Genomic DNA, 13643 nt, shown 5'->3' with positions numbered 1-13643 from the left:
AATCTGGACTGTTGAGTTCTGAAATCTGTGCTCTCAAGTCCAAGGCTCTAATCCTTCAAAGCAGCCTCTCCAGAGTGGGAAAGCCCTCTACTGGTGTTGAGGAGGGATCTGAGATACAGACAGGGCACAGGGATGATGCTCCCAAGCTTGATCTGCTTTTATCCCAGCGCTTCTGGGAAGTTCAAGCCTGTTGTAGAAACAATGGCTGCTTAGTCAGCAGCTACCCCTCCAAACAGAGCCAGAGCTGAGTGGGTTCAAGGGCAGGGGAGAGGGTAGGATGGACAGATACCCCCTACCCAGGCCCTTGCTTACTCTCAGCCCTGGCTGAGCTGCCAATGCAGGCTCCTGTCTGCTGCATTGCAGAAGCTGCAAGAGCAAGTGAGTGGGTGAGCTTGAGTAGGCACCCTGGGAGGGAAGCTCCTGGCCCAGAGCCACCCCAGGCCTCCTGGCCCAGCCCCTGCTGACTGCACCAGCTCCTGCTGGCCACCTCAGCTGCTGCCTTCCTCTTAGTGCACGCAAGGGATCCCACAGTCTCCAGAAGGGGCTGAGGCTTTAAAGTGAGACAGGAGGCAGACCCGTCAGAGACTTGAAGCCTGGCCTACAGCCCAGGCGCTTGGCCAGCTCTTTCCGTCGTGACTCCCAGTTACTGAGAAAATTCCTTCCCAATGCCCGGACAACCCCAGTTGCCACCACCCACTCAGGACCCCAAACTATTTATCTTCACCAGAATAAATATTTTAAACATCAACATCACAGACTATCTGAACCATGTTTTGCAAGTGGCGAAACTGAGGCCCAGAGAGGAAGGGGGCAAGGCTTGTCTAGGGTCACCCAAGAGGTGGGGGGGAGCAGTGGTAGCACCTCGGTCCCCTGCCCCCAAGTGCTGAGTCCTTGTATTCCAGGCTCCCAGTGGAGCAGAATCCAACCCAGGTCAGGTTACAGTCTTTAGCGTTCAGCAGGGACAGTTACTCCGGTATTTTTAAAGTTACAAGTAAGAATGTTAAGAGGACAGACCCTACCAGCAAGGCTGTGAGGAGGTGAGGATGGGGATCATATGCTGAATAGTAGGCACATGCCTGCTTTCCATCTGCCCAACTTGGAGGACATGGCTGGACTCAGCCAGATGGAGCTGGAGGGCAAATTGTGGGTATAAGGGTGACATGCGTGCCCCAAGGGACAAGCACAAGGTGCTGGCCAGAGGCCAAAGCAGGCCTCACCCAAGGCCCAACATGGCCCAGGAAGATAGGAACAAGTCTCCATACCCCAAATGCTAAGGAATGGCACAAGATTAGCAAGTAACCCTGCTACTGTCCCCACCATGGATCTTGTCAAAGGCTTTTCTGCCTAGGAGAGAAGACGTTAGCTGGGGCAACTCCATCTGTTAGCTGTAGAAAAGTTAAGTCTGGAACAGCCAGGAGATAATAAATAACAATTACCATCACGGTTCATGGAGTTACTAAGGGCCTGGTGCCTCCCAACACAGTCAGTCCTTGATACCAACACCTTGGGAGGACCCTGGTTACCATCTTCATTTTACAGTGGAGGAGACAGAGGCCTGAGGAAGTTAAGTGACATGCAAAAATGGACAAAACAGGACTGACGCCCAGCATTTCACTTTCTGAGGTCCCCTGCCCAGGCTATTGGAGGACTGTAAGAGAAGGTCCTGAAGGACTTTGGTGGCCCAATGGCCTTCGTTCACCCCTAACTTGGCAAGCTTCTTACTCCAAAGTGGGCCCAGCTGGAAAGGCCCATTCACTACTCAGCAGGCTCCAGGGACCGAGGACCACTGGTGGGACAGTGTTGACATGGGGGCCACCAGAGACAGGACAGGACCTGGCTGGGTGAACGTAGCTCCACCTTAACTCTCATCTGGCATCCTAAGCAGGGATGAGCACTCGCTCTGGAACTTGGGGAAGACGCTTAGGCAACTCTAGGAAAGCTGGGAGGAGGCGCCCTTCCCATAGTCCTCTTGTCACTCGGCTCCTGCCCCATATGGAAAAGGGGAAAGGAGGCTACCCCACCTCTAGGCGGTGGGGCAGAGGTGGGGAATCCTGCCAGGCCTCTTTAAAGCTATCTTAATGAACCACAGGCCTGGGGAGGAGATTATTTTCAACGGAGAAATAAGGGAGAGGCCCTGGGAACCCACAGGCCTAACTGCCAGGATGGTACTCGGGAGCAGCGACAGCCCATTGGTCCGCTAGACAGACTGAGGCAAGGGCTTTGCCCAGGTCGCAGGCCCAGGGCGACCCCAGGCTTCTGCCTCTGGACGCTCAGACTCCCTGGGCAGGCCGCGCCATGGGCAGTGGAGAGCCCTCAGAAGTCGCAGCAGCTCAATCCTGGGGGACTACAGTCATCTCAGGACCCTCGCTACTCCCACCCCCCAACCTCGTTTTCCAAGAGGCGAAGGCGCCTGAGAGGTTAAAACAAATGCAACGTTCGTGCTGCGGGGCGCAAAGGATGCTGCGGGGCTGGGGGTCTGGGAGCAGTGGCCGCGGGCTCCAGGTAGGGTGAGATATAAGTAGGCTCCTACCTTCAGCCGAGACGCCTACTCCCTCCGAGGCAGGGATGCTCCCCAATTTGTGCCCGGGTAGGCGCCCTGGTCTGGAAGGTCTCGGGTAGGGGTCCCAAGCACGTGCCCTTACCTGTTACCCGGCACCAGGTGAGCTGTGGGAGGGGGCGCGCAGCGGGCTCGGGTCGTCGGGGACGCAGGTTCTGCGCTGCTCATTGGAGCCTGCGCCCTGCGCTGCGCTCCCTCGGCCACTCCTGACGCTCCTCCCCGCCTTTCCCCGGTGCTGCGCCGCTGCAAGGTCGGAGCCGAGCCCGGCGGGCGTAGAGGCCAGCTGACAGATGGGGCGGAGCCTCAGGAAGGACTGGGCGGGATCGCCTAAACGGGGTGGGGCTTCCAGGTGGGGCGGGGCCTCAGGGGAAGCGGGCGGGGTCCTTCGGGAGGGGCGGGGACTCTTAGGGCGGAGCCAGAGCTTGCCACTAGCCTTCCTGCGGCGAAGTCCGCCGGGATCTGGCCAACCTGACTCTGCATGCTCCGTGTTCCTCGACTGGCTTCAGGTCCAATCAGAGGGTTCAGAAATGTCCTCATCTTCCAGAGGGCCTGCTCTTTTTTTTTTTTTTTTTTGGTAGAGACAGAGTCTCACTTTAAGGCCCTGGGTAGAGTGCCGTGGCATCACACAGCTCACAGCAACCTCCAACTCCTGGGCTTAGGCGATTCTCTTGCCTCAGTCTCCCGAGTAGCTGGGACTACAGGCGCCCGCCACAACGCCCGGCTATTTTTTTGGTTGCAATTCAGCCGGGACCGGGTTTGAACCCGCCACCCTCGGTATATAGGGCCGGCGCCTTACCGACTGAGCCACAGACGCCGCCCTGGAGGGCCTGCTCCTTAACGGGGATTTTTCCCTGGAGGGACAGCTTGCTAACCCAGGAGGGTGGGGGTTATGATCCTCATTTGTTCACCAGTACTTTATTCGTTCGTGCAAATATTTATCCAGTGCCTACTGTGTGCCATATACTGTTCTAAGGATTCAAGATCCGACAGTGAACAAAATAAGATCCTTACTCTTCTGGTGCTGATGGTCTAGGGAGGGAGTCAAACAATACAAATAATAAATAAGTAAATTATATATGTTGGAAGGGAATACATTTCATGGAGATAATTAGAGCAGGGTTAGGAAATAGGGAGAGGGGAGGCAGCAACATGACCAGTGATCACCAGGTGCTAAGAACATAGCTGTGTGTGAAAGGACAGAAAACTCCCAGCCTTCATAGAGTGAGGGAGACAGAACATCAGCAAGTACATACACAAGATAATTCAGGTTCTGGTAAGTGCTGTCAGAGAAAACTAGGTAGGAGATAGAAACTAGCATGGGGCTACTTTAACTGGGAAGGCCTCTCTAAAGAAAGGTGAAAGGTAAAGGATGAAGGCGTGAGTCACAGGGAGATCTGGTGAAGGGCATTTCTGGCTAAGGGAACTGCAAGTTCAAAAGGTCTGAAGTGGTGGCCGGCGCCTGTGGCTCAGTGAGTAGGGCGCCGGCCCCGTATGCCGAGGGTTGCGGGTTCAAACCCGGCCCCGGCCAAACTGCAACAAAACAAACAAACAAAAATAGATGGGTGTTGTGGCGGGCGCCTGTAGTCCCAGCTGCTCGGGAGGCTGAGGCAAGAGAATCGCGTAAGCCCAAGAGTTAGAGGTTGCTGTGAGCCGTGTGATGCCAGGGCACCCTACTGAGGGCGGTACAGTGAGACTCTGTCTCTACAAAAAAAAAAAAAAAGCTCTGAAGTGGGAACTAGCTTGGCCATTTGAGAAAGAGAAGGAGATCAATGTGGCCTGCGTTGTGGAGGTAGGTGGGGTGTGGGCTCAGGGCCCACAGGGATGGCAGGTGGGGTGAGATATTCCCACATCCTTCCATCCTTTAGTCAGCAGCTTTTTAAAGTGCTCCTTGAATTTAAAACATCCTCTGCTACTTTTGTGGGACAGCTTCCCTGGAAGGGAATTTGGCAAAGTTCAGAATTTAAAACATTTTTTTTTTTTTTTACTCAGTAGACAGACTAAGTCTGAGCAAAAGTACTAGGTTGAAGATAGTTGCTATAGGAGCAAAAGTCTGGAATTAACCTAAATACCCTTCCATAGGGAACTGGCCAAATAATTAGAGAGAATCTGTTCAACAGAATACTCTAGCAGGGAGGAAAAGAAAGAAAAGAAATATATAAAAGACACATTTATATAAAAGTATGGAATGACCTCCTAAATGTATGGAGTAAAAACAAGGGAAAGAATAAAATTGAACTATGTTACTGTTTGTGCTAAAACAAAGGCAAATATATCATTGTACTTGAAGAGAGTATCTTGGAAGGATTATTCAAAAAGCTGGAGTAACTCAGAGCTGGATGCACATCCAAGCTCTATCTTTTTTTTGATTTTCTGTGTGACCTTGGCTTTGCCTCTCTGAGCCTGTTTCTTCATCAGAGAAATGGAGGTAATAAAGATACAACTGCACTGGGTTACTGTGACTTTCAGCAAATGAAAAAGAGGATTATTTTTTGAAAAGATGAGATAGCTGAATATATATGCATCTAATAGCATAGCAAAGAATATCAATAAGAACTGTTAGAAATGAGAAACTGGGGGCGGTGCCTGTGGCTCAGTCGGTAAGGCGCCGGCCCCATATACCGAGGGTGGCAGGTTCAAACCCGGCCCCGGCCAAACTGCAACCAAAAAATAGCCGGGCGTTGTGGCGGGCACCTGTAGTCCCAGCTACTCGGGAGGCTGAGGCAAGAGAATCGCTTAAGCCCAGGAGTTGGAGGTTGCTGTGAGCCGTGTAACGTCATGGCACTCTACCGAGGGCCATAAAGTGAGACTCTGTCTCTACAAAAAAAAAGAAATGAGAAACTGGGAGAAACTTGTTGGCCTCATCACATGTCATTTCTCCACATGAACCTTGCTTTCCAGTGATCAAGTTGGCAAGTTCTCCTGTCTCGTACACCTCCTCTACTTTTACATAGTTTGTCCCTTTTGCCAAGGATGAGTTTCTCAAGTCTTGGCCAATTTATCTCTCTGAAATGAGCGATGGCCTACTCTTGTTGCTCTCAAAACAATAATGGTAAAGTGAGGAAGTTAAGCTACAACATCAGGTGCACTGCAGGAGGCTGTTAGCATTGGTTTGGTGGGTCAAGGTCAGGGTGAGGTGAGTGGAACGCAGGTATGTGGATGCTGTCGCTGCCTTCCCAGAATCCTGTCTGCTCTCTCCACTCTGTAGCAGCCATGTGGGTTGAGTGATCCCACCCCAGCCTAGTCACAGACACTGGTTCATGTCAGCTTGGACTGAGAACCATTGTGTGAGGACTGCTAATGAGGGCAGTGTCTTTTGGACTGAGAAATGTTCTAAAAATTGATTGTAGTGATGATTGCACAACTCTGTGAATATACTAAAAACCATTGAATGTACACTTTATTTTTAATACTTTTGAGTTTTTTTAGAAATGGGTTATTGCTATGTTGTCCAGGCTGGCCTGTTCCTGGGCTCAATTAATCTTCCTACCTCAGCTTCTTGAATAGCGACAGGACCACCACACAGAGTGAAGAGTATATTTTAAATGGGTGAATTGTATGTTACATGAGGTATACCTCATTAAAGCTGTTATTATTATTATTATTGAGACAGAGTCTTACTATGTCACCCTGGGTAGAGTGCTGTGGCGTCAGAGCTCACAGCAACCTCAAACTCTTGGGCTTACGCGATTCTCTTGCCTCAGCCTCCAAGTAGCTGGGACTATAGGCACCAGCCACAACGCCTGGCTATAAAGCTGTTATTTATTTATTTTTTTTTGTAGAGACAGAGTCTCACTTTATGGCGCCATGGCATCAACAGCTCACAGCAACCTCCAACTCCTGGGCTTAAGCGATTCTCTTGCCTCAGCCTCCCAAGTAGCTGGACTACAGGCGCCCGCCATAACACCCAGCTATTTTTTTTTTGGTTGCAGTTCAGCCCGGGCCAGGTTTGAGTCCACCACCCTTGGTATATGGGGCCAGCGCCTTACCAACTGAGCTACAGGCGCCGCCAAGCTGTTATTTTTAAAAGAGGAGGAAAAATAATCATTGTGTACATTCCTCCAACCACAGGAATTGATTTAAGGAGGGTAAGCAGGAATTTTGCTGGAAGTTCTGGGATACAGATAACTTTCTCCACTCATAGATGAAAAAGAAGCAATCCGAAAGACCTGGCAATCTCCCAGTGGGAATTTAGTCTTAGAGTGAAGTGGATATACAACAGTAAATACAGCAATAAAAAAGAAATAGAAGTCAGGCTGAGCACAGAGTCTCATGTCTGTAATCCCAGCACTCTGGGAGGCTGAGGTGGGAGGATCACTTGAGGTCAGGATTTGGAGACCAGCCTGAGCAACAGCACGAGATCCTATCTCTATAAAAAAATAGAAAAGTTAGCAGGGTATGGTTGTGTGCGATTGCAGTCCCAGCTACTTAAGAGGCTGACTCAGGAGGATGGCTTGAGCCCAGGATTTTGATGTTACTGTGAGCTATGATGACGCCATTGCACTGTAGCCTGGGTGAAGGAGAGAGATCTTGTCTCAAAAAACAAAGAGAGAGAGAGAAAGAAAGAAACAGAAGCCACCCTAAAGTATATATATGTGTATATATATATATATATATATCTCTTATTTTTCCCTACTCCCCCTACCACCTAGGCTTAGGTATAAATCTAACAAAATATGTACAAATCTATATGATGAAAACTACAAAACTCTGATTAAAAAAAGAACAAAATAGACATATATACCATATTCATGGCTAGAAAGACTCAATATTATCAAGATGTCAGTTCTTCCCAACTTGATCTATACATTTAATGCAATCCCAACAGAAATACCAGCAAGTCATTTTATGTTTATTGACAAACTGATTCGAAGGTTTAGATAATGGGTCAAAACACCTAGAATAGCCAATACAACATTGAAGGAAAAGAACAAAGTTGAAAGCTGCCATTTCCTAATTTCAAAATTTACTATAAAGCTACAGCAATCAAGACAGTGTACTATTGGTAAAAGGAGAGACAAACAGGCCAATGGACCATAACAGAGAGTCCAGAAACAGACCCACATATATACAGTCAAGAAGAAAAGATAGTCTGATTTTAACAAAAAGTGCTAGAACAACTGGATATCTACATGTAAAAAAAAAACAACAACACACCAATAAGATTCTAGACACAGACTTTATGCTCTTTAAAAAATTAACTCAACATGGGTCACAAACCTAAAAGAAAATGCAAAACTATAAAACTTGAAGATAATATAGGAGAAAATCTTGATGACCTTGGGTTTGATGATGACTTTTTAGAATATGATACTAACAGCACCTCTCAAGAAAGAAATAGTTGCTAAGCTAGACTTCATTACATTAAAAAAAATTCTGCTCAATGAAAGACATTGTCAAGAGGATAAAGGGAAAATCCAGAGACTGGAAGAAGATATTTGCAAAACCCTTATCTCATAAAGAACTGTCATCCAAAATATACAAAAAACTCTTAAAACTCAATAGCAAGAAAATTAATAACCTGATTTAAAAATGGGCCTCAAGAAGTTTAAGACCAGCCTGGGCAATATGGCCAAACCCTATCTCTAAAAAAAAAAAAGAGTGCCATAGTATCACAGCACACAGCAAACTCAAAATGCAGGGCTCAAGTGATTCTTTTACCTCAGTTTCTTGAGTAGCTGGGACTATTAGGCACCCACCACAATGCCCAGCTATTTTTAGAGATGGAGTCTCACTCTTGCTCAGGCTGGTCTCAAACTCTTGAGCTCAAGCAATCCACCTGCCTCAGCCTCCCAGAGTGCTAGAATTATAGGCATGAGCCACTGTGCCCAGCCAAAAAAAGTTTCTTTCTTTTTTTTTTATTTAGACAGAGTCTCACTATGTTGCCCTTGGTAGAGTGCTGTGGCGTTACAGCTCACAGCAACCTCCAACAACTCTTGTGCATAAGTTATTCTCTTGCCTCAGCTTCCCAAGTAGCTTGGACTACAGGCGCCCACCACAATGCCTGGCTATTTTTTAGTTGTAGTTGTCATTGTTGTTTGGCAGGCCCAGGCTGGATTTGAACCCGCCAGCCCTGGTGTATGCGGCTAGGGCTACAGGTGCCGAGCCCCACCAAAAAGTTTTGTTTAATTAGCCAGGTGTGGTCACATTTTCCTGTAGTCCCAGCTACTTGGAAGCCTGAGGCAGGAGGATCATCACTTCAGCCCAAGAGTTGAAGATTACAGTGAGCTATGATCACACCATTGCATTCCAGCCTCTTGAGGCCAAAAACCTTAACAGACATCTCACCAAAAAAGACATACAGATTGCAAATGAGCATATGATAAGACATTTCACATCTTAAGTCACCAAGGATAACAAATTAAAACAATGAGACACCACTACACATCTATTAGGATGCCCCAAATCTGGAACTCTGACAACATCAAATGCTGCCACAAATGTGGAGCGAAGGAAACTTATTCATTGCTGGTGGGAATGCAAAATTATATAGCTACTTTGGAAGACAGTTTGGCAGTTTCTTACAAAACCAAATATACTCTTATCACATGATCCAGCAATCACGCTCCTTGGTATTTACTCAGAGGAGCTGGTATTTACTCAGAGGAGCTGTCCACATAAAAACCTGTGTTTGAGGCACTGGCCACATACACTGAGGTTGGCGGGTTTGAACCCAGCCCAGGCCAGCTAAAACAACAATGACAACTGCAACAACAACAAGAACAACAAAAACCAGCCGGGCGCTGTGGTGGGCGCCTGTAACCCCAGCTACTTGGGCGGCTGAGGCAAAAGAATCACTTAAGCCCAGAAGTTTGAGGTTGCTGTGAGCTGTGATGCCATAGCACTCTACCCAGGGTGACAGCTTGAGACTCTGTTTAAAAAAAAAAAAAACAAAAACCTGTACATGGATGCTTACAGAAGCTTTATTCTATTGAAAGTTCCCAACACAAAGAAATGCTAAATGATTGAGGTGAAAGAAATGCTAAAAAATTACCCTGATCTTTGGGCGGTGCCTGTGGCTCAAGGAGTAGGGTGCCGGTCCCATATGCCAGAGGTGGCGGGTTCAAACCCAGCCCCGGCCAAAAAAAAAAAAAAAAATTACCCTGATCTGATCACTACACATTACATGTATAGAAACATCACTATGTACCCTGTGAGTATGTACAAATATTATTTGTCAATTAAAAACTGAAACACTAAAACAAGGCCGGGGGAGGCCTATAATCCCCGCACTCCGGGAGGCCAAAACTATGAATACAATATGAAGATTTGTTGCCAGAGGATTAGTGGGGAGGGACAGATGAACAGAGGGAGCATTGAGGATATTTAGGGCAGTGAAACTACCTCTGTTTGATACAATAATGGTAGATGCATGTCATACACGTTTGTTAAAAACTACTGAATAAGCTGGGCATAGTGGCTCACACCTGTAATCACAGCATTTTTGGAGGCTGAGGTAGAGTGAGACTCTGTCTCTAAATAAATAAATAAATACACAAATATAAAAGCTATAGAATATACAACCCTAATGTAAACTATGCACTTTGGGTGATACTGATGTATTAACATGGGTTCGCTGTCTGTAATGAAGGTGGCTCTTGGTGCAGGAAGGTGATGGTTGTAGGGAAGGCTGTGTGTGCTATGGGTGCTAAGGACATGTGTAACAGGAACTCTCTGTATCTTCCACTCAATTTTGCTGTGAACCTAAAACTGCTCTTAAAAATAGTCTATTAGGGTGGCGCCTGTGGCTCAGTCGGTAGGGCGCCGGCCCCATATACCGAGGGTGGTGGGTTCAAACCCGGCCCGGCCAAACTGCAACCAAAAAATAGCTGGGCGTTGTGGCGGGCGCCTGTAGTCCCAGCTACTCGGGAGGCTGAGGCAAGAGAATCGCTTAAGCCCAGGAGTTGGAGGTTGCTGTGAGCTGTGTGAGGCTATGGCACTCTACCCAGGGCCATAAAGTGAGACTCTGTCTCTACAAAAAAAAAAAAAAATAGTCTATTAAGGCTCTGCGCCTGTGGCTCATGCAGCTAAGGCACCACTTGAGCTGGTGGGTTCAAATCCAGCCTGGACAGTGATGGCTGCAACCAAAAATAGTCGGGCATTGAGGCAGGTGCCTGTAGTCCCAGCTACTTGGGAAGCGGAGGCAGGAGAATCACTTAAGCCCAGGAGTTGGAGGTTGCTGTGAGCTGTGATGCCACAGCACTCTACCCATGGTGACAGCTTGAGGCTCTGTCTCAAAAAAAAAAAAAAATAGTCTATTAAAAGTAAATAAAGGAGGCGGCACCTGTGGCTCAAGGAGTAGGGCACCAGCCCCATATACTGGAGGTGGTGGGTTCAAACTTGGCCCTGGCCAGTAACTGAAAAAAGAAAAAAAAAAAAAGAAAAAGTTTCATTAAATCTGGACAAAACATTAAAAAAAATAATAATAAAAGCAAATAAAGGCCAGGCATGGTGGCTGATGCCTATAATCCCAGCACTCAGTGAGGCTGAGGTGGGTGGACTGCCTGAGCTCATGAGTTCAAGAGCGAGCCCCATCTCTAAAAAATAGCTGGTGTTGTCGCAGGTACTCCTGAGTCCAGCTTCTCAGGACGCTGAGGCAAGGGGATCACTTGAGCCCAAGAGTTTGAGGTTGCTGTGAGATATGAAGCCACAGTACTCTACCAAGGGCAATGAAGTGAGACTGTCTCAAAAAAAAAAAGTGGATAAAGTGGTGAATTTTATGTTATATACATAAAAAAGAATGTTCATAGCAGCTTCATTCATAACATCTCCAAACTGGAAACGATATAAATCCCTATCAATTGGACGATGGGTCAATGAATTATGGAATGTTCACTCAAGGGAATACAATGCAGCCACCAAAGAGAATGAAGTGCTGCTGTGCCTGACAAGAACACAATGCTGAGTGAGAGAAGCCATATACAATAGTGCATACGATGTGATTTTATTTGCATCAAATTCAAGATCAGGTTTCCTATTAGAAGTCCAAGTAGGAATTACCCTTGGGAGGTGGGTAGTGACTGGAAAGAAACACAGGGAGGTTTCTGTGGGGCTAGAATATTCTGTTTTGGATCTGGGTGCTGGTTACATGGTGTATCCAGTTTGTGAAGCTTCATCATATGGGTATACTTATGACGTGCCCTTTTCTTATGTGTGTATGTTAAAAAGTGTACATATATACACATATACATACATATGCATACGTTTGCACACGCATATACACATACACACATACATATACAACACACACACATACCATCCTGGAATCAGATAGAAGAATATTCTAAGCCTGGAGTGTTTTAATTTTGCTTCTGCTACTCACTAGGTTATTACTCTAGACAGGTCCCTGTACTTCATTGAGCCTCAATTTCCTCATCTGTAAAATGGGTACAGCAATACCTCAAGAATGGCTGGGCATGGTGGCTCACGCCTGTGATCTTAGCACTCTGGGAGGCCGAGGTGCACAGATTGCTGAAGCTCATGAGTTGGAGACCAGCCTGAGCAAGAGCAAGACCCTGTCTCTACTAAAAATGAAAAACTGAGGCAAAGGATCACTTGAACCTAAGAGTTTGAGGTTGCTGTGAGTTATCATGCCACAGCACTCTACCCAGGGCACAAAATAAAATACCTCAAGAAGTCAACAAAGGTGCATGTCAGTGTCACAGAATGATTCACTGCTTACTAGTAAATATTGTTCTTGCTGCTATTTCCTTTGATGACTAGGCTCAGTCAGAGTGGGGTTGGAGACACTGTCTGCAAAGAGAAGGGGTCCATAGCTTGGGCCAATCGAAACTGATAAGCAGAAACTGCTTATCTTGCAAACTGCTGCAAAGGGAGAAACTCAAGTGGGTGAGCAGGGGGTAGGGGTAAGGTGAGGAGCCGCACATGCCAGGCCTGCATGGTGGCCAGGGGACTGGCCTGCCCTGGGCCTCCTGAGAGAGAAAACCAGTTAGGGGTGATGCACATGGAGGTGGGGAAATGGATCCTTTCCTGGACAGCAGGGCCCCTAGCTATCACTGGGCAATCAAGACAACTTTGAAACTTTAAACACCTGGCAGCTGGCAGCTCTGGGATGGAGAGCTGGATCATTGAGGGAGATGCCAATAGGTCCCTGATGGTCATTCTCCTCCTTGGGGAAGCCTAGTAGCTTCAGAAGGCTCAGGCTGGGCTCCAGCGGCGTCAGTGAGAAAATGCCAACAAGCACAAAGAGAAAATCCCAAATCGCACATAATCCCACCACTCAGAAATCCTATGATGGTGGGAAACTCAAAAGGCAAACTGTTGGGCTCAAACCCCAACATTTATCCTCTACGAGGTGTGTAATCGAGGTTGGGCCACTGCACCTCTCAGAACTTCAGTTTCCCCATCAGTAATATGGTGATAGAACAGCACCTAGCTCAAACGTTTGCTGCTGTAGGGATGAAAGGAGATAAGGTGGGGGCGGCGCCTGTGGCTCAAGGAGTAGGGCGCCGGCCCCATATACCAGCGGTGGTGGGTTCAAACACGGCCTCAGCCAAAAACTGGAAAAAGGAAAAAAAAAAAAAAAAGAAAGGAAATAAGGTGGGTAATGGATCCCGTCATCTAGGGCCCTGTAGAGAGGACACGCGGTCAACAGAGATATCGTCTGGGGTAAGGGCTGGAGTCTTCCTTCCCACTTCTATCCCCGCACCCCGCTGAACCATGGAGGGAACTCTAGGGCAGGAATCAGGAATCAATTCCAGGGGACACGACTTCTTCCCCTGCGCAGCGGCTCAATTCTTCCATCTGAGCAAAGGGGCTGCCATTAAAGTTTCTTTATGCGACTTTGCAGACCTCGGCCTAACAGGTGCATGGCGGACAAAGCTAGGGACCCCGAGGCTGGGTATATGTGCGATGGGATAGGTTTCCCCAAGATCGAGACTTAAGCCCTGTAAGCCGTTAACAAAGCCTTGTCTCACACAGCTGCTGCGTTGAATTTGACCTGGTTCAGAAGGAGGGTATGGCCACCGGCAGACCACACCCCGTTCCTCTCCCACCCCCGGCCACGCCCACCCGCTATCCTTTGGGATCACTACCGGAAGTCAGCGAGACGGAGTATTTTCCTGAGACA

At 47.7% G+C, this 13643-nt stretch overlaps 1 protein-coding gene across 2 annotated transcripts in view; it reads right to left on the bottom strand.

The window, feature by feature from the left end:
- ABCB9 (ATP binding cassette subfamily B member 9) overlaps window positions 1-2864 on the bottom strand; it is a 59197-nt gene extending 56333 nt beyond the window's left edge. Inside the window, exon 1 of one of the 2 annotated variants that reach the window (XR_008379504.1) lies at window positions 2643-2819. The gene's annotated coding sequence lies outside the window, so the exon portion shown is untranslated. Of the gene's footprint in view, window positions 1-2642 lie in introns of both variants that reach the window. The other variant, XM_053587930.1, reaches the window with a different exon arrangement.
- Window positions 2865-13643: the final 10779 nt, after the last annotated feature.

This window comes from Nycticebus coucang, chromosome 4, assembly GCF_027406575.1.
Source record: "Nycticebus coucang isolate mNycCou1 chromosome 4, mNycCou1.pri, whole genome shotgun sequence".
In the NCBI taxonomy this organism is placed as follows: Eukaryota; Metazoa; Chordata; class Mammalia; order Primates; family Lorisidae; genus Nycticebus; species Nycticebus coucang.
Note: the sequence above shows the minus strand (reverse complement) of the source record. Positions and strands in the feature narration are given on the sequence as shown.